We start from the raw sequence: 19,532 nt of genomic DNA, 5'->3' as shown, positions 1-19,532 counted from the left end.
GGTACCAAAAAAATCAATTTTGAGTACCATCGCTGAAGTTTGTAATTTTCAATTTTGTCCGGTTTTTGAGGGTAAATGCCCCTATGTGCGACGGTACAAACGCTGTGCTGACAGCAAAGTTCATATGAATATTATGTGCATATATGTATATGCGCTTGCAAATTAATAAATATGAACTCGTACATGCACGCTTACCTGTCTCTATGATGATGCTGTCGATTGCATATCCTGCCACAGGGCATTTGAGGAACAAGATTTTTCCCGCCACTTCAGATGGTTTCGGTATCATACGCATATATGGCATACCTGTGAGTAAAAAAAAGAATATATATTTAAATAACCTTGTAGGTGTGTAAAAAAGATAAGCAAACAAATAAAAAATATGAATTTCAGCGAAAAACGTGAAGTTATTTTTTTAAAATTTTCAAGTATTTTAACGTCCTGTCAATCACTCTATATATATATCGGGTGATTTTTTAAGAGCTTGATAACTTTTTTTAAAAAAAAACGCATAAAATTTGCAAAATCTCATCGGTTCTTTATTTGAAACGTTAGATTGGTTCATGACATTTACTTTTTGAAGATAATTTCATTTAAATGTTGACCGCGGCTGCGTCTTAGGTGGTCCATTCGGAAAGTCCAATTTTGGGCAACTTTTTCGAGCATTTCGGCCGGAATAGCCCGGAATTTCTTCGGAAATGTTGTCTTCCAAAGCTGGAATAGTTGCTGGCTTATTTCTGTAGACTTTAGACTTGACGTAGCCCCACAAAAATAGTCTAAAGGCGTTAAATCGCATGATCTTGTATTAACTTACGGGTCCATTTCTCTATGATGATGGTGTCGATTGGATATCCTGCCACAGGGCATTTGAGGAAAAAGGTCTTTCTCACAACTTCAGATGGTTTCGGCATCATACGCTCACATGGCTTGCCTATGAGTAAAAACAAGAATATATTATATATTTGAATAACTTTGTAGGTGTGTAAAACATATAAGCAAACAAATAAAAAATATGAATTTCAGCGAAAAACGTGAAGTTCATTTTTAAAAATTTTCAAGTTTTTTAACGTCCTGTCAATCACTCTAGGGATGTCATATGTATTATATTAATATTTATATGTATGAATGTTTGTATTTATATTAGCTCCACTCACCGCAGATGTTTAAGCGTGCAGAATGCGATGCTTCACCTGCCCGCGATATTGCTTTGCACTCGTATACTCCACCATCCTCTTGCTTTACCGCAGATACTTATATTGACTTGGCTTATAACATCACCAAACATTATGACATATTATCCAATCATGAGCCGGTCGTTCTGTGAGGAAATGCCAAGTCAGGTATTAAAGTTTTAAAACTAGCTATCGAGTATAAATAACAAATGCTGACTCAGGGGTTAATGTTGAAAATGATTTAAATGAGAGAAATTATTTTAATTTAGAGGGTTCAATTGTTTCAAATAAGTGTATAAATCGGTAGAAGGATACAGGTATACAACGGGTGATCCATGTAGATATACATTAATTATTTCAATAGCCTTGTTTTGACAGACAACTCGCGATTCGTGTCAAGTTGTATGTTTTTGTTGCTCAGTATTTTTTGTAATTTCATGAAAGAAAGTCTTACGCTTGAACAACGTTTACCAATCATTCCATTTAGTTTGAAAATTCACGTTCTGTTATGAATGTGTTTCGTGTGTTTCAGTCAACTTATGTTCATGTCAACATATAAGAAAATTTCCAAAGTAAACAGGACTTTTTGAATTAAGCGCCCCCTGGTGGCGCCATCTATATGTCGACTGGTGCGTTAGAATCTGCTATTTTTATCGATTGTACAGTGAGAGCTTTATGGCATTTTATTGATTGGAAGTGAAGTTATTGCGTTTTAAGTGTCGGTATGTTTGTGTTATCGGTGCGAAAATGAGCTTCGAACAAAGAGCCAACATTAAATTTTGTTTTAAAATTTGTAAAACTTTTGCTGAAAAGTTTCAATTGATAAAACAAGTTAATGGCGATGATTGCCTATCCCGTAGCAGAGTGCGCCAGTGGTTTCAACGATTTCAAAGTGGTAATGAGGACATTAATGACAATAAACATGTGGACCAATCAAAATCCGTGATCACCGGAAATTCCATTGAAACTGTGCGTGAGTTCATCATAAGTTAGTGGAAATCATAATAGAAATTCATGAAAATGGAATTGAACATCTCCAAAACATCGATTTATCGTATTTGACCGAACATTTGGGCTTACGAAAGGTGTGTGCGCGGTTTGTTCCTCACAAATTGACTGACAACAAAAAATTGCTCAGACGCCAAAATTCATTGTTGTATAATTCATTCGTTGTATGTTTGACCACATTTGACGAAAAAAAGTATAGCACTTTTATTAGAGATCACAATTTAAAGCTATCAATACTGTAGTAAGCTGTTACTTGCAGCACACTTACGCTTAACTAAACACTTTTTTCTTCTTAATTAGAAGAATATCCGCTAACACGATGGCCTAAGTTCATGTTTTCCCAAACTTTCTTGTAAGCAGGACAACATACCCTGTTAGACTTAGACATACAATTATATCGTTGTCAATACACTGTGATACTCTATCTGTTATCTTTCTTCTGTATCTTGTGAATACAGGACGAGTATGCGTTCACTTATTAATTTGAAGAGAAGAAGACGAGGTCCGATACATGTACTTGCCTATTTATATGTATATGTAATTTTTATATAACAATCTGACCTTTAACTGTCGGATTCTTACAGCGTTTAATTATAAGAAAAGTCTGACTGTGGTGTCCATATTGGAAAATACTTGCTTTCTTTTCTTTCATATACTCACACACGACGTCAATGAAATCGACCCAAGTTCAATATATCACAAGGTTGTTTCTTTCTGACAATATCTTGCAAGAATTTAAATTGTGATATGTTTAAGTTGATTCTTATTCTCAAAGTAATAGAACGTATTTTTCAAAGCCAAGGCTAGGGTTTCAATATTTTTGTGTTGTGTTGATGGTATATATCTTGACATATACATATGTATAATATGACTAAAACTACAATGTAACCGTCAATGCAACCACAACAACATAATTGATAATCTTTCCAGTTTCAGTTTTCAAGCTGTCAACCACTTTTGTTGCCGTAACGAGTACCAAAAGTGCATGGACGCAAAGCACCAAAGTAACATTGCAGCGTAACTAACGCAGACGACAAGAGGAGACTAGACGGCCAAACATATGTCTTATTATTCCGGTGATCAGAAGGTTGCTGGGCGTACATTTTAAGATGGATGCATTGGAGACTTCAAATGATTTTAATCTGCGTATCCTCTCGTGCATAACATCAAAATGCGTTTTATGCAAAATCCATGTTCGTCGCTTGGCCTAGTAGCCACCAGCAACTACAGCAACAACGAAACTGTCAGCAACAACAATCTATAGCATTAACAAGTAAGGAAGACATAAGTCTTGTAGTCTTGCAACTTACAAGAGTCAAAGCAAAGGAAATATCTTACGGTGCCAAACGTCTAAGTCAACCGGATGTTATATGGGGGCCAGGTCAAGTTTTCTCCCACTTTTATTCATTTTAGACACAAAGATACATTGTTATGAGTAAAACACGCTCTGTAATTTTCATTGATTTATCTCAAATATTAGCCAATATATGCAGTATAAAGTCACCCGGAAGTTCGGTAATCTTTATATTAGTTATATGGTATATGCTCACTTAATTTTAACACCTTAAGCGGCTATTCTTGTCTAGGATTTTGAAAAATTGATTTTTTTTTGCATACTTTGAAAGTTTAGACTTTCAAAAATATGACCTTGGAAGGATTTTTCAAAATTCGACTTATTTTCGGAGATACAGCCGATTTTGTAACATGGCGTCTGTGTTCACTGGAATTGTCTCCTAAACTTTAAACGCGTTTTTCTCAAAACTGACTTTTCGGAACGATACCCACGATTTCTCAGGTTCTACTGGACCGATTTACTTGAAATTTTTATAGAGTTTTCTTTATAGGCTTGTCTATGACTGGAATTAGCCCCATTCCCAAATTTTTATTTTTTTATTTTTAAAAAATTCGAAATAGTCAGAAAAAGTGATCCAAAAAAAACTTTTTTTCAGGCAATCGCCATTTTGTGAAAAAAATTTTTCCCACTTTTCCGTAGTTCCGGCCATTGCGACATTATTCTAGATTAATAATCTTTTTTTTTTTTTGGTTTCAGATAACTAGGAGGGTTGAAATCATGGGTATGGTCATGTAGAAATTTTTAGAGACCCCCCACTTCGGCAGCTCATAATTTTTGAAATTTTTTAGTTTTTAATTTTTTTCTGTACTCTTCTAAAATTAAAAACTAACTAATAAAAAATGAATACTTAAAATATTAATTGCCTTTTTTTATGACACTTTAAAAATTACCTGAAATTCATGCTGCTAGACCAGAATACCCCCTTAACTATTATCAGGAAACGGTCTAACTTAATTTCAGTTATGTATCCGAAAATTTCGGTCAAAAGAAAGCTATAGGCACGGGGTTCCAAATATTCGTATCCTAGGCGCTAGAATAGTTTTTGTTAGGTTCGAACAATTTATGGTAATAAGATGGCATTTGGCATTCACTAGAAAGGAAAGAAACAGATGGAATTTAAAATTGCGTTATATGGAAGTGGGGGTAACTTCGCTCATTTCCGCAGTGTGTAAAATAATAATGCTTGTAGAATGTTAAGTATAGATAGAAGTTGGTTGCAATCTGTTGAAAGTCCCGGTTAAATTTACCTAAAAGTGAGCGGGTGCCACGCCCATTTTAACACCAGATTGTATAAAGCCATACCATCTCGTAATATGGGTAGTGGCGGTTCAGAGGGAGAAATCGAATACATTTTATAGTCCAGAAATTTGCCATTTTTTCAGAAACAAAAAAAAATACTGTCTCCATTCGTGAATATAATAAATATTGCTAATATACCACTTAAGTTACAAATTGTAGCAAAGTATGCAGATTAAATTGTTAATAAATCCAATCAGATATGTAACTCAAAGTTTTAAATTGAAGCGTCTCGTATTGATAGAGAACTTGAAATATATGCTGGATTCAGCTCCATCTATGATCTGTTCGAATGATACATACTCCGGGATATATCCTCCAAGGTTTTCAACATGGAAAAGCCAACAGCTGATAGCTAAAACATTCTGCATTTTTACGGCGTTTTTTTCTATGCTTCACCTAGGCTACTATTAAAATACGATTAATCTACTATGGTACTGCACATAAGAGAGGTGGAAAAATTTTTCAAGAACACCCCAAGCGTTCGACCGCATTAGGAAAAATACTTCACGAACAACTTATACAGTTATGTGAAACAAGATGGGTAAAATTTTCGTTGATCATCAAAGCTCTAACAAAAATTAGTAGTTAAAAAAATAAAGTAACAGCGAGAAAAGTTACGGTACTAATCGCAGCCGTCTGCAAATTAGAATTTATAATTGGGTTTTTTGGATATGTGATATATTATCGACCGATCTGGGAAAGGCATCAAATATGATAGATGCGCTGCTTGTAACGTTCCGAAATCTATGAAAATCAGCTAAGGAATATTTTCGATCCATTTATTCAGACACGAAAAAAGGCGGCAAAACTAAAAGTTGACGTTGGTCAACAAAACTATTACACTCTGAAGTAAAATGTTGCAAGAGCGTAAAAGAAAGAAACTAACGCGCAAGTGAAGCGTGGAGAAAAAGCGAAGAGGACAAAGCTGTCACTACCGCATGGATGGCAAATACTAAAGACGATGTGTGATCTCTAGGAATGTCAATACTGAATTATTTTACAAATTTGGTTGTATTGTTAGTTCAAAACCAGAAAAACTATTAACTACGACGACAGCGAAGCTACTACTATGAGCAAAATATAGTAAGACTTTTTTATAATCTAAAAATTTTTAATTTATTCTTCACAATCTATGTCGTTCCACTAGGTCCCAATACACTTATAGCAATGTTTTTTTCAATCTTCGAAACAGTGGTTAGAGTAAATTTCCAGAATTTCCGTCAATACGCGTAGCGATTCGTATCTGCATGCATCTCCTATAGCTTATAAGGGTATAGAAAGGTCTTTATCTTGATTTTGATAGTTCAGCTATATTTTGCAATTCCTTCAGAGACTGCACCCTTCTCCAATAATTAACACGTGCTAAATTTCGCGAAGATTTCTTGTCGAATAAAAATGTTTTTCATACAAGCAGTGGACTCCGATCGTTTAGATTGTATGACAGGTAAAGATTTTAGTGATCCGATTTGAATAATTTGTTCGGAAATTGCACAATTGCTTTAGACAAAATCCCTTGTTAAATTTCTTGCTTTTAGGTATTACAAACCTCATGACAAACTTAAGATAACCTACTCAGAGTATAAAAAAAGATAGAAGGGTGACTGATAAAGAAAACCTAAATCGTTCACTAGTACCAGAGTTTTTAACTTCTTAGTCTTTATTTTGGAGTAACGTATGCGATAGCTCTACAGGATATCTGAAAGTACTGGGATATACAACTTAGAAGGCTTACTGTCGTTCTCTTAGAAGTTTCAGTTAAAACACCGTCTTTTGAGACTATACAATTAAGTTCGAACTAAAACATTTCATGCATTTCTATGCTGCAATACATCACCACAAGTGTGTGGAACCAACAGTGCTTTCTAATGCTTTTACCATAACTCTTGTCCATCACTAGGAGAGAAAAGCTCACTTCACCATAAATTGTGTGTGTTTGTTAGAGCTAGTGTTTTGGTGCAACACCAGTACGTCCTCTCCAATATGTCAAATTCAAAGTTGCTGGCGACATGCTTCACTATGCACATATACTTCTTAACCATACTATCAGTAAAGGGTGTTTTTAGACAGGTGGTTTTTTTGTGATTACAGCTTTAGATTTTAAAAATGCTTTTGAGAAGTGACCTTCGGGGCTGACTCGATTAAATTGCTGTCGAAATACCCAATTTTTGCAGAAGTGGAGTCATATGTCAGCATCGAACGCTCCAAATATTATCTTCGGGTCAATCGTCACGAACTTAACTGCGTAAAAGAGCTATCTCACATAACTCCACAAAAAATAGTCCAATGGTGTACGAGATAATGCGTTCACAAAAAGTTTCCTTCTATGAACTTATTAAATCCGTTTACCATTAAAAATAGTTTTCTAAAAAATATGAACCAATGATTCTATCTATTCATTGCGACAAGTTTCTTTATTAACGTACCCATTTAATCCAAAGTTAGCTTCGTCGCCTAACAAAACATTTTGGTAAATATCGGGATCGGTGGCCAGTTTGTTTTGGATCTATTTACCGAATTTGCGACGCGGTTAATGGTCGTTCGACTTCAATTCTTGCAAAAGTTGGATTTTATAAGCCCAACATCCTGCCAAAAAATTTTCCATAGAGTGGATGAGCAAAGCTCCAATTGTTGTGTATGGACTAATTTGAATCTTCTTCGATACTCTGCACCACAGCAGCAAAAGCGTCTTCGCTGCGCAATATACGGCGTTTCTGAGGATGCGCATTATCCACGACTAAGAAACACCCATTAAGGACATAACTACATACAAATTTGAATGAATTTATTAATGCAATTCCCGCAAACGGAAAAATTGAATATGAAGACGTTTGTAGTGGTAACAAAATGTGCAGACACCTCGTCTTCAGTGGAGCAACCTAATTGTCAGGTGAGAAATCGAGTTGGTAATGTTTCTCTCTATTTTTCCTGTTTTAATCTTTTTAATGAACTGTTGTTGCGCAATGCCATCGAGAACAGATTATACTTTGAACGCTCTGTACTTTCAAGTTGTGAGGATGTACCACAGTATATTTAATTATGGGGTTAAATGCAATCAACTTTAGGGCACCCCTAAATTCATATAAACTGATGATAAAGACAACTAAACATGCAACACCTATCAGAACCTGAAACACGTATTAGATCTCGTTTCTAAAGTTAAGAAGAGAGATTTGTACAGAATTTAAGCTCAATAGGTTCGCATTATGAAGCAGGAAGCAGATTAGCTTCTATTTATAGAAGGATCTTAGACATAACTTATATTATTTCAAAATATATAGGTGTGCTTGAAATATGTATAATATAGAGTGTGCACCGAAGTTTTTTCCAAGAAGCGCCAAATCTCTTCAAACATTTTCTACTATACTAGGCAAGCTTCAAATAAATGGAACTTTTTCGGTTGAAAGAGAATTTCGAATTAATAAACTACGTGAGATACTAGGAAAGCAGAAATGTAGAAGTAGAATCGTGGAGAATGGCGTAAAGGTGGGAAACCTGCATGATTTTCGTAAAATCAACAACCTTAAACACCGCTGTCGTCTAATATATCTACGGAGAAATGAAAAAGCTGATGAACGTTAGGAAGTCCCTTTAAGATAGAGGGACATAAATCCTTACCTCGTTTGGGAATATCTGGTTCTGCAACCTTTTTTATAACTACTTCGCGTTAATTTAAACCAAGTAAAGAGTTAAGAGTAGAGGCGGTAAGGTTCTTTACCACCAGCTACAACTCATGATAACAAATAATTAGTAAACTGGTGCTAAGGTTCTACAACGTTTTCCTATTTATCCTTTAATTATCTTTTTGACCCACCCCATTTGAATATTGCGCTCACACTTTTAAACAAAGCTTAATTATAATTATGAAATAAAAACAATTAGTTGACATAATTAGCATTTCACTCACCTACTAGTTGTAATTCGGCTGTGGCTTGGGCCAACTCCAAATCATTTTTCACAATGTACTAATACATGCCTTTGTCCTCCTTCGTAATGGACGTAATGTGTATGTGCTCTGTGGGGAGGAGACGGACGCATGCTGCGGAATGCAGTGGCTGACCATCCGTCAGCCAAAGAACACTCTGTTTTGGGAAAGGCGAATTGCTGCAAATCTAATGAAAAGAACACATATCAACGGTTAGAGCTACACAAAAACGCCAATCATTAGGCTAATTGTGCAAAATTGAAGTGAGTTTTTTGTGCGTTTCAAATAAATTTCGCGAATATTCAATTAAATTTTCGCCTCCTGGCTATGAAACTCACCAAGTTTACGGTTTTGCCCAGATTCACTGCTTGCACGGTGGGTTGGATACTGGCAGTGAGCGGTGATGTAACGGCTATTTGTACTTCCCAAGTTTCGCTGCCTTCTGAGTTGGTGTCAGTGCAGAAGAAGGCCTTAGAGTGCCTTCTTTGATTTTTGCACGACCTGTCGACAGCAAATGCTGTATGAACTCCTCGTTGTTTGGTCGTTTCGTATGTCAGTTTTAAGTAATTTGCAGTATGTCGAAATATGCGGAATTTTATTTCTCAAATTTAGCAAATGTAGAGGCTATGCAAAACTTTTAGTTTTCGCCCCTAAACTTTTAGCTCCATTTATTGAGAATATTTATTTGGCAGCGAAGTTTCGTACGGAATAATCGCGCAAGTTGTTTAGCGTTATGGATAATTACTTAGTTTAATGAGCCGTTAAGCGGGTAGGCAATCTACTACCAAAGCAATTTTAGTAACCCGAAATTGTTGTTGTTGTATCCCATGTTGACAATTAGCGAATATATAAGGTGGTAAAATATCCCTTCCGCTTTTTTGGTCTGTATTCAATGCTTTATAAAAAGTGTTACAGTGATCGGATTTAGTTAAAATATGCGCCGTTTCGTTCGATAATCTGTTTCCATCTAGACGGTGACTTCATAATACCCCCCTCGTCGAAGCCGCACTCCTTATTTGCGAAGAACCCGGGCAGTCACTTTTCACAAGCCTCTTTTGAGTTTAACTTTACACTAACAAGGGCATTCGCCATGGCCAGGAACAGGTGGTAATCACTTGACGCTATGTCCGGGCTATATGGTGGATTCAATAAAACCTCCCATCCGAGCTCCCGTAGCTTCTGACGAGTCATCAACGAATATTTTAACAGAAAAAGAGATGGTTCTGCCCATATCTTTCGGAAATAAATGGGCTTGGGTTCGTTTGAGAAGCAAAAATTCCAGAGGACGATATCTCATTTACAAAAAAATTATATCAAATTGGACGCCTTCCTGGTACGATATACATAAGCAAATATTTCACGTATCTACATCTGACGACTATTCGGTATAAAGTGAGAAAATCAAATTTCTTTGGTAATATCACTGCTTGTGGTGGTCGCTATCATATACGTACTATATGTTGTTGCCGGCATCCTGCTTGCCGAGGCATATTAAAATACTGCATGTCAATGTACTCGAGCATATCAACTGTAGTGGGCATATAAAAGTATGCGTGTGGACAAGGCAAAAACTGTCTCAACACATATTTAGCGCAAATAAATGAATGTAGCATACACCCAGGCGCGTACGCTTAACAGCCACAATGTAACGTAGCGCTCATTTTTCCCAGACCAATAGGCTCGCTGGAGTATTTCCACTGTTGTCTGAGTTTCTTTCCGGTTCTATACCACACAAACTCCCTCTATTGCTTCGCGTGGATCGCTTTTTCTTCTTCTTTTGTTGTTGTTTTGTTTATGTCGTTCTGGCTTTTAGGTTTTCTGCTGTTGTGTTTCGCCTGGCACAGTCGGTTTCTACGGTTCAAGCGTGCTACGGGACAGTTGAAGCAGTCATGTGTGTTAAATTATTTTCCTGCTTGCTTTTGATATGGTTTCTCATACTCTTCGCCAGCTCCTGCTGTTGCTGGTCGGTTCGTTTTGTCTTAGCTTGACTTGGTGCACCGTCAAGCATGTATGCAAATATGCACGACATTCCTGAGTAAACATTTCGTCACATACATACACTGCCGTAAGTGAGCAGAGGTGACGGTATTTGAGTCCATAGTGCTTATGAAGTCACCCTCATATTTTCTGCTTTCATTTTCATTTTAAACTCTCCACATTCGTTTAAATTTTGTCAATTTCAATTGTCCGCAGTTATTTTATTAGTTTAAAGCTCCCTTCGTTTCTCAAAAAGGAATAAGTGTATTTTAAATATAATAGTAGTTTTTCGCGGTTCTAAGAATATGTCTTCTATCATTATACACTTGCACTGTCGTGTCTTTTTAATGCGTGCACATTTTATCGCCATAAACTTGAGTTAACTACCCATTTAGTACAACATATAGTAGCTTCTATAGTTCAGTTCCACAAAGTTTCCTTGAAATCGGAGTTTCTTAAAACACTTTCGCACAAAATTTTACACTACACTCTTTGCTTATTAAAAAGTTTGAAAATTCATATTAAACTCTGAGTTCTTTAACAGTTTCAGCATCAAAGTACAGCATGTCTGTATGTTGGGAGATGATTTATACCACAGCGATAAGTTACATTCTTATTGCTCACATACCGCCGCATGTAGGGCTGAAGCTACATTTTTCGCATGATGTATCTTTACATAGGGACCTCCTTGTAGTTTTAGATATGATAATAAATTACTGTCAGCCCCCGGTTTTATACTTCTTGACCAATGCAAGGTGTCCACAAAGGTAACAGTAGATCTATTGCTGCGGAGTACAGCCTCTGTTAGAGTGGTGACTATCTACTCCCATGGTAGGGAAGTGATATCGGTCTTAAGCTCGCCGACAGTATGCTCAAAACTAGTATAAAGATGTCTAGAACTCTAGTTTCGAGGCACTTTGCCGATAGCTAATGTTTTAGATCTGGCTTCAGAAAGAACTGTACTTAACCCTCTAAGTGTGCTACCTCCGGCATGTAGGGGATCAACCATCTAATTTAATCTAAGCTACTTGTTATGTTCATAGTTGGTCCATTAGCCATAATCGGAGGATGAATGTGTGATAGTTGATTGAGGACTGATTTACCTAACATTATACTAATATTTGAATTGGATTGATATTCATGAAAGCAGACTCGATGCAATATAGAAATTTTTTGAAGGTGTATATTAGGTATGCTAATGCTGACTGAAACCGAATAGCTAACTCATTTCGGAGGTTTCTGGTATTAATAGTGAAACTGTTTATTCTTTGGTTAGATCGAATAGTTTAAATCGAATTGACAAGGAAGGCTCACTAAATCACTGATTTTCTAACGCTTTCTTGTATGGGCATCCGTATAGGTTGCTCTTATGAAATCTTTATATTATACCTTTATATTACCCAAGTAAAATCGAATATTTATTTAATGTTAACTCCGAGGAGTTTAATATTTTCATTCAATATATTGTAATCCTTAGCAGCATATACATTAAGCGTGGCAGGTAAATTTTAAAGAAGCGTTAAATCATTAATATGCAATATTTACGCCACGCATGGCACGACAACGGGATCGCCAAGACGTGCTACCACGCTTGTGGCCTTCTCATTTATAATGGACGGCACAAGTTCACGCATTTCTGTGGAGTACAAAAAGAGAAAGAAAAGGAGGGATAGTGTTAAATTACAAATATATTATAGCGGAATATCGAGAATATACTGGCTTATAGAAAACACAAGAAAAACAAAAAAGTTGCAAAGAACTTAGTGCAAATGACATAGAAATTAACGGCAATAACACATGCATGCACTCCCAATAACAACCACAATTAAATAGCTCTTGTTTAGTTGTTTGTTTATTCGCGTTCGTACGCGCTTTTGAGTGCTTTCAAAGACCTCAAGTGCACACTTATTGCAAGTTTGCGCTTGGCTTTTAGCTTCGCAGCTATCGCTAATTAATTTGACGATGTAACTAACACACCGCAATATTATTAAGCCCACATACGATTGGCGCAGCTTAGTGCCAGCTCGGTATGGTCTTGTGCAAGTCATAAGCAATGCCTTCGCAGCGGTTTGCTTAGGGAAATTCGTAACATGTTAATCAGGTGCTTTCAATAGTCGAATTCCATTCCCACTCGGCTTTCCTCATGGGCAAAATTTACTATTAAAAAAAAAATTATCACATCATTCGTTACATTTTTTTAAAAACTTTCAAAATAGGCTTCCTCTGCGTCGATGCAGCGCTGCCAGAGCGATTTCCAAGCATAGAAGGCGTCACGGAAGGCATCCTCCGGAATAGCCTTGAGAGCCGATGTGCATACTGTTTGGATACAAAAATATATTAAAATTATATTAATTCGGATGAAAAAGGGATGCTTGATCAGCTGCAATAACTTTCTAAGCTATTTTTGAATTTTTCATTCCAAATTTTTGAGTTAAAAATATATATATATCTTAATAATCTTAATCGACACCCATCACCTTTTTGTCGATTTAAAAGCAGTTTTCAACACAGTGGCTGCATATTCCATGCCGTGTCATAATTCTGCATCCCGTGTGAAACCATACTAATATGCAAAATAAGCCACAATTATCAGCACCGTCAAAATAGGGAAGGACCTCTCCGAGCCATTCGATATCAGACGAGGTTTTAGGCAGGGCGATTCTTCTTCTACATAATGATAGAAAAAGTAATACGCAACACTAATCTGAACTGCAATGATCCCGTCTATCCTGAAAGTGTAATATAAATAATATTGATATCCTAACTAGGCGTAAATAACAGAATCGTCAGCGCAGCCTTTCTCAGCCAAGAAAGAGGAGCGAACGAAGTTGATGTTGTGGTGAACGTGGGTAAGATGAAATACCTGGAGACCACAGATTCCTTCCTTGGGAACTACGTTGCCGTTGACACATATTAATTTGATGTGAAGGACTTTATATATTTAAATTCAACCAACAATATAAGCCTGAATATCAAGCGCAGAATAACTTTACCAACACGTGCTACTGGGATCGGTATGCAATTGAGAAGCAGACAAAGGTCTCGACGAAAAACACCACGCTTTATAAATCTTGTATAACTTCTGTCTTATTATACGTCGCAGAAAAGTAAACGTGTACAAACCGAGACGGCAAGCACTTCGATCATTAGAGGAAACTGTTCTCGGAAGTAATTGGCGCCACCCACGTACAACCGGTGAGACCTACACTGTATGGAAGTGAAACAATACCTCTCTTCTTCTTAATTGGCGTTGACACCGCTTACGCGATTATAGCCGAGTTAACAACAGCGCGCCAGTCGATTCTTCTTTTCGCTACGTGGCGCCAAATTGGATATTCCAAGCGAAGCCAGGTCCTTCTCCACTTGGTCCTTATAACGGAGTGGAGGTCTTCCAATCCTCTGCTTCCCCCGGCGGGTACTGCGTCGAATACTTTCAGAGCTGGAGTGTTTTCATCCATCCGGACAACATGACCTAGCCAGCGTAGCCGCTGTCTTTTAATTCGCTGAACTATGTCAATGTCGTCGCATATCTTGTACAGCTCATCGTTCCATCGAATGCGATATTCGCCGTGGCCAATGCGCAAAGGACCATAAATCTTTCGCAGAACCTTTCTCTCGAAAATTCGCAACGTCGACTCATCAGTCGTTGCCATCGTCCAGGCCTCTGCACCATATTGCAGGACGGGAATTATGGGCGACTTATAGAGTTTAGCTTTTGTTCGTCGAGAGAGGACTTTACTTTTCAATTGCCTACTCAGTCCGAAGTAGAACCTGTTGGCAAGAGCAATCCTGCATTGGATTTCCAGGTTGACATTGTTGGTGGTGTTTACGCTGGTTCCAAGATAGACGAAATTATCTAGAACTTCAAAGTTATGATTGTCAACAGTGACGTGAGAGCCAAGTCGCGAGTGCGACGACTGTTTGTTTAATGACAGGAGATATTTCGTCTTGCCCTCGTTCACTGCCAAACCAATTTTCTGTGCTTCCTTGTCCAGCCTGGAAAAGCACAACTAACGGCGCGGGTGTTGAGGTTGATGCTGGCATACGCCAGCAGCTGTACACTCTTATAGAAGATGGTACCTTCTCTATTTAGTTCTGCAGCTCGAACTATTTCTCCAGAAGCAGGTTGATAGTCTGTCTGATAGTCAGTCGCACGATATTGAGTCGCCTTGTCTGAAACCTCGTTTGGTATCGAACGGCTCGGAGAGGTCGGTTTACACGGTCGTATTAGTTTTGCGGGGATACCAAATTCAGACATCGCGGCATAAAGGCAGCTCCTTTTCGTGCTGTCGAAAGCAGCGTTGAAATCGACGAAGAGGTGGTGTGTGTCGATTCTCCTTTCACGGGTCTTTTCCAAGATTTGGCGCATGGTGAATATCTGGTCGGTTGTTGATTTGCCAGGTCTACAGCCACACTGATAAGGTCCAATCAGTTTCTTGACGGTGGGCTTTAATCTTTCACACAATACGATCGATAGAACCTTATATGCGATGTTGAGGAGGCTAATCCCACGGTAGTTGGCGCAGATTAAAGAGTCTCCCTTTCTGTGCATTGGGCAGAGCACACTTAAATTACAATCGTTGGGAATGCTTTCATCCGACCATATTATACAAAGAAGCTGATGCATGCTCCTTATCAGTTCTTCGCCGCCGTGTTTGAATAGCTCGGCTGGCAATCCGTCGGCCCCTGCCACTTTGTTGTTCTTCAGGCGGGCAATTGCTATTCGAACTTCTTCATGGTCGGGTAATGGAACGTCTGCTCCATCGTCATCGATTGGGGAATCGGGTTCTCCTTCTCCTGGTGTTGTGCGTTCACTGCCATTCAGCAGGCTGGAGAAGTGTTCCCTCCATAATTTAACTATGCTCTGGGCATCAGTGACTAGATCAACTTTGGGGGTTCTACAAGAGTATGCTCCGGTCTTGAAACCTTCTGTAAGCCGCCGCATTTTTTCGTAGAATTTTCGAGAATTACCCCTGTCGGCCAGCTTATAAAGTTCTTCGTACTCACGCATTTCGGCCTCTTTCATCTTCTGTCTGCAGATGCGTCTTGTTTCCCTCTTCAACTCTCGGTATCTATCCCATCCCGCACGTCTAGTGGTCGATCGTAGCGTTGCGTGGTAGGCAGCCTGTTTTCTCTCCGCTGCGACACGGCACTCCTCGTCGTACCAGCTGTTCTTTTGCACTTTCCGAAAACCAATGGTTTCGGTTGCAGCTGTACGTAAATAGTTTGAAATGCCGTCCCTCAGTTCCCTTATACCGAGTTGTTGACGAGTGCTCTCAGAGAGCAGGAGTGCAAGCCGAGTAGAAAATCGTTCGGCTGTCTGTTGTGATTGCAGCTTCTCGACGTCGAACCTTCCTTGTGTTTGTTGACGTGCGTTTTTTGCTGCACAGAGGCGGGTGCGAATCTTAGCTGCAACAAGATAGTGGTTCGAGTCGATGTTAGGACCTCGGAGCGCACGCACATCTAAAACACTGGAGACGTGTCTTCCGTCTATCACAACATGATCGATCTGGTTGGTGGCCTTTCGATCCGGAGACAGCCAGGTAGCTTGATCTTCTTGTGCTGGAATCTAGTACCACAGATAACCATATTTCGGGCCCCGGCGAAGTCAATCAGCCTCAACCCATTTGGGGATGTTTCGTCGTGGAGGCTGAATTTAACGACCGTAGTGCCAAAGATACCTTCTTTACCCACCCTGGCGTTAAAGTCGCCAAGCATGATTTTGACATCGTGGCGGGGGCAGCGCTCATAAGTGCGCTCCAAGCACTCATAAAAGACATCTTTGGTCACATCGTCCTTCTCTTCCGTCGGGGCGTGGGCGCAAATCAGCGATATGTTGAAGAACCTCGTTTTGATGCGGATTGTGGCTAGACGTTCATTCGCCGGAGTTGATGATAGTACTCAGCGACGGAGTCTCTTTCCCACCATGAATACCACAAAAAACTTGCGCTCCTTTATATGGCCACTGTAGTAAATGCCACAAGGACCTACTCGTCTCTGTCCTTGTCCCGTCCATCGCATTTCTTGGACGGCGATGATGTCAGCCTTTTTTTCACGAGGACTTCAACCAGCTGGGCAGCGGCAGCTTCTCAATTAAGGGACCGGACATTCCAGGTGCATGCCCTCAATTTGTAGTCCTTATTTCGTTTGCCATGGTTGTCATCAAAAGGGGGGTCTCCCATCCGAGGCTAGTTGTTGCTTTTCATTGGGGGTGTTTTTTACGTGGCGGGACCCAAACCCAGCGCACAACCCTATGCAGGGGATGTTATTTCTTAGCTAAATTCAAAATTTTGTGCACTAAATTGACGAAATGCAATAAGTTAGCTTGATTTAATATGACAAAAAATTTATATTTCTGTTCTTGAGTTACGCGGTTTTTGTCTCAAACACTTAATACGAAAAACACGCAACTAAAAGGAACATGCTTGGCTATCCACAAACTAAATGCCGTGAAGTCAGGTCAAGCGTGTTTGGCGTTTTCTATGCTACATACTCACTATTTGTTGTTGCTGTAGTTAACTTACCAGTCAATTGAATTTTGCCAATATTGCTGCTCACAACGGAGTTCTGCGTCAGCGTGCGATAGGTGCGGCAGCAATAAACTTTGGGGGCATCGGTGCGAGTGATGTTGTATACCAGAAGTTTGCCGGTCGGTAGCATATGATTTTTCCCATCTAAAAATACAGAGCAAGGAATGTGAGAATATGTGTACAAAAAAGCGATAAAACGAAGTAGGCAAAAAGGTTGTGGTATAGCGGAAATATGGTGTGCAATAATGTATTCATTTGTTTTATTTTAATCCTGCTTTCATTTGTTGATTCGTTGTCTAACTTTTTTCCACTAGATACTTAACTACAATTGCATACGCTCACCGCATATTTATTCCTAATGACTCAAGTCACACATGTAGCCCGGTATTTAAATAGCTTTGGTCGGTTGTGGCAAAAAATAATAATAGAGTTTTCAACAAGGATATGTGCAAAGAGGATATTCGATGGAGGATGGCCGAGAAAACTCTTGGTCGGTGGGAGTGTTCCACAATCAAACTCCGAACTCTCAAAACTCGTAGCGCTAGATATGGAAGTCTGAAAGTGTAGCGCGAAGGAGGAAAACGGCTGTTAACTGCTACTGGCTCGTTTTGCTTTGGTGATGGATGACGTAATTCATTTTTTACTTATCCTTTTTGATTCACTAAATCCACATAAGTTATTTAGACTAATAAAACGCAAATAGTTGCGTAGACTAAACTTTGACAGTCGTTTGACTCCTTTTTTTGTATTTTCGAAAGTTGTTGGAATTTTAGAATTTTTGCGACCTTGAGGTCATTGACCTATGTTGGTTACCGATAAATTAATTTCCATAAGATAATTAAAAAAATACGTAGATGAACAGAGCATATTTTCACTAACAGGTTACCAATTTCCCTAAAAAAATTGTTTAACTACCTACTGCTATGTAAACTGTCCACTAAAGTCTATCATGGCCCACGCAAAAGCCAACATATTTTTCTCGAATGCCCAAAAAGAGCATACTCATCGAATTGATGTATCCGCAAAGGCACGTAATCTCCGAGAAGTTCCTGTAATGCGCTGAGGTTGGATCCCACTATTTACCAATACCAATATTTAAATCTATTTTATTCTGTAACACTCGAACGGGGAAAATTCAAAATACTTATAAACCTTACGATTCTTTTTATTAGTACGGAATTTGGAATCCGTCACGGACCGCAATTAATTAACATTTTCTTTAAATAAGTATGACGCTTTTATCGTCACTCTACTGTACTTGTAATTAGCTAAACATATAATTTTTACTCACCTTCTTCAAGCGATGGATATAATATATATTGAAATTCGGTTCCTGCAGCCATGATGTTACCGTTACATATTCCTTAACAAACGACGGTATATTACATTTAATTAACGCTACCAATAAAACCTCCAGGATTTTGCACTTCCGGTTCGTAACGTTGATTTACAACTGCAATTAAAAGGGAAATAAAAGAAAAGCATTGCAAATGCATTAATTACTCAAATTACAACAACAAGACATGAGACAATCTATTAACACATTACTGAAAAACGTACTGAAACATCCATTTGTGTGCATGTATTTGCTAACTGATTCGGGCCACATTAATTATTTCTAAAAGCTTGTTAATGGCGAAATCGAAAATCAAAATAAGTTTTTACAAAGTGCTGACAAGTTTACTAATAATTACAAAAATGTTTTATGCAAATGGTTTGGAACCAATTTAAAATGAAGAGTTATATGTGCACCCTTCTCATGACAGTCGAGTCCACCGGACCTCACCCGGATTTTTACCCACTTCTTTCTTCAAGCTTATTTACATAATACGTTTAAATAAAAACAATTCAAATTTGCAGTCGAATAGCGAACATCTATCACAGTAGCGAGTTTTCTGTTGAACGAAAATTTTAAAATTTAATTTTAACTCGGTCTTAATAGTAGACATAGGTTAATCTTCAGCTCTTAATTCGCCAAACGTTGAAGAGAATAATCAGCTGAACTAAAAAATACAGACTATTCGAATAGAGATTGAATAATCATGATATTTTATTAGATCACCTTCTCTTATGTTAATCTGCTGATAAGAAACAAGTAAGGAAGGGCTAAGTTCGGGTGTCACCGAACATTTTATACTCTCGCATGATAAAGTGATAATCGAGATTTCATAATACGTCATTTATATATTTTTCAAATACCGTATTTTTGTAAAGTTTTATTCCGCTATCATCATTGGTTCCTAATAAATACATATATTATACAGAGAAGG

At 38.2% G+C, this 19,532-nt stretch overlaps 1 pseudogene; it reads right to left on the bottom strand.

The window, feature by feature from the left end:
* Positions 1–81: 81 nt before the first annotated feature.
* LOC120768758 lies at positions 82–19,100 on the bottom strand (annotated as a pseudogene).
* Between the last annotated feature and the right edge of the window lie 432 nt (positions 19,101–19,532).

Source organism: Bactrocera tryoni, chromosome 2 (assembly GCF_016617805.1).
Source record: "Bactrocera tryoni isolate S06 chromosome 2, CSIRO_BtryS06_freeze2, whole genome shotgun sequence".
In the NCBI taxonomy this organism is placed as follows: Eukaryota; Metazoa; Arthropoda; class Insecta; order Diptera; family Tephritidae; genus Bactrocera; species Bactrocera tryoni.
The sequence above is the reverse complement of the archived record's forward strand: the minus strand, read 5'-3'. Positions and strand labels throughout refer to the sequence as shown.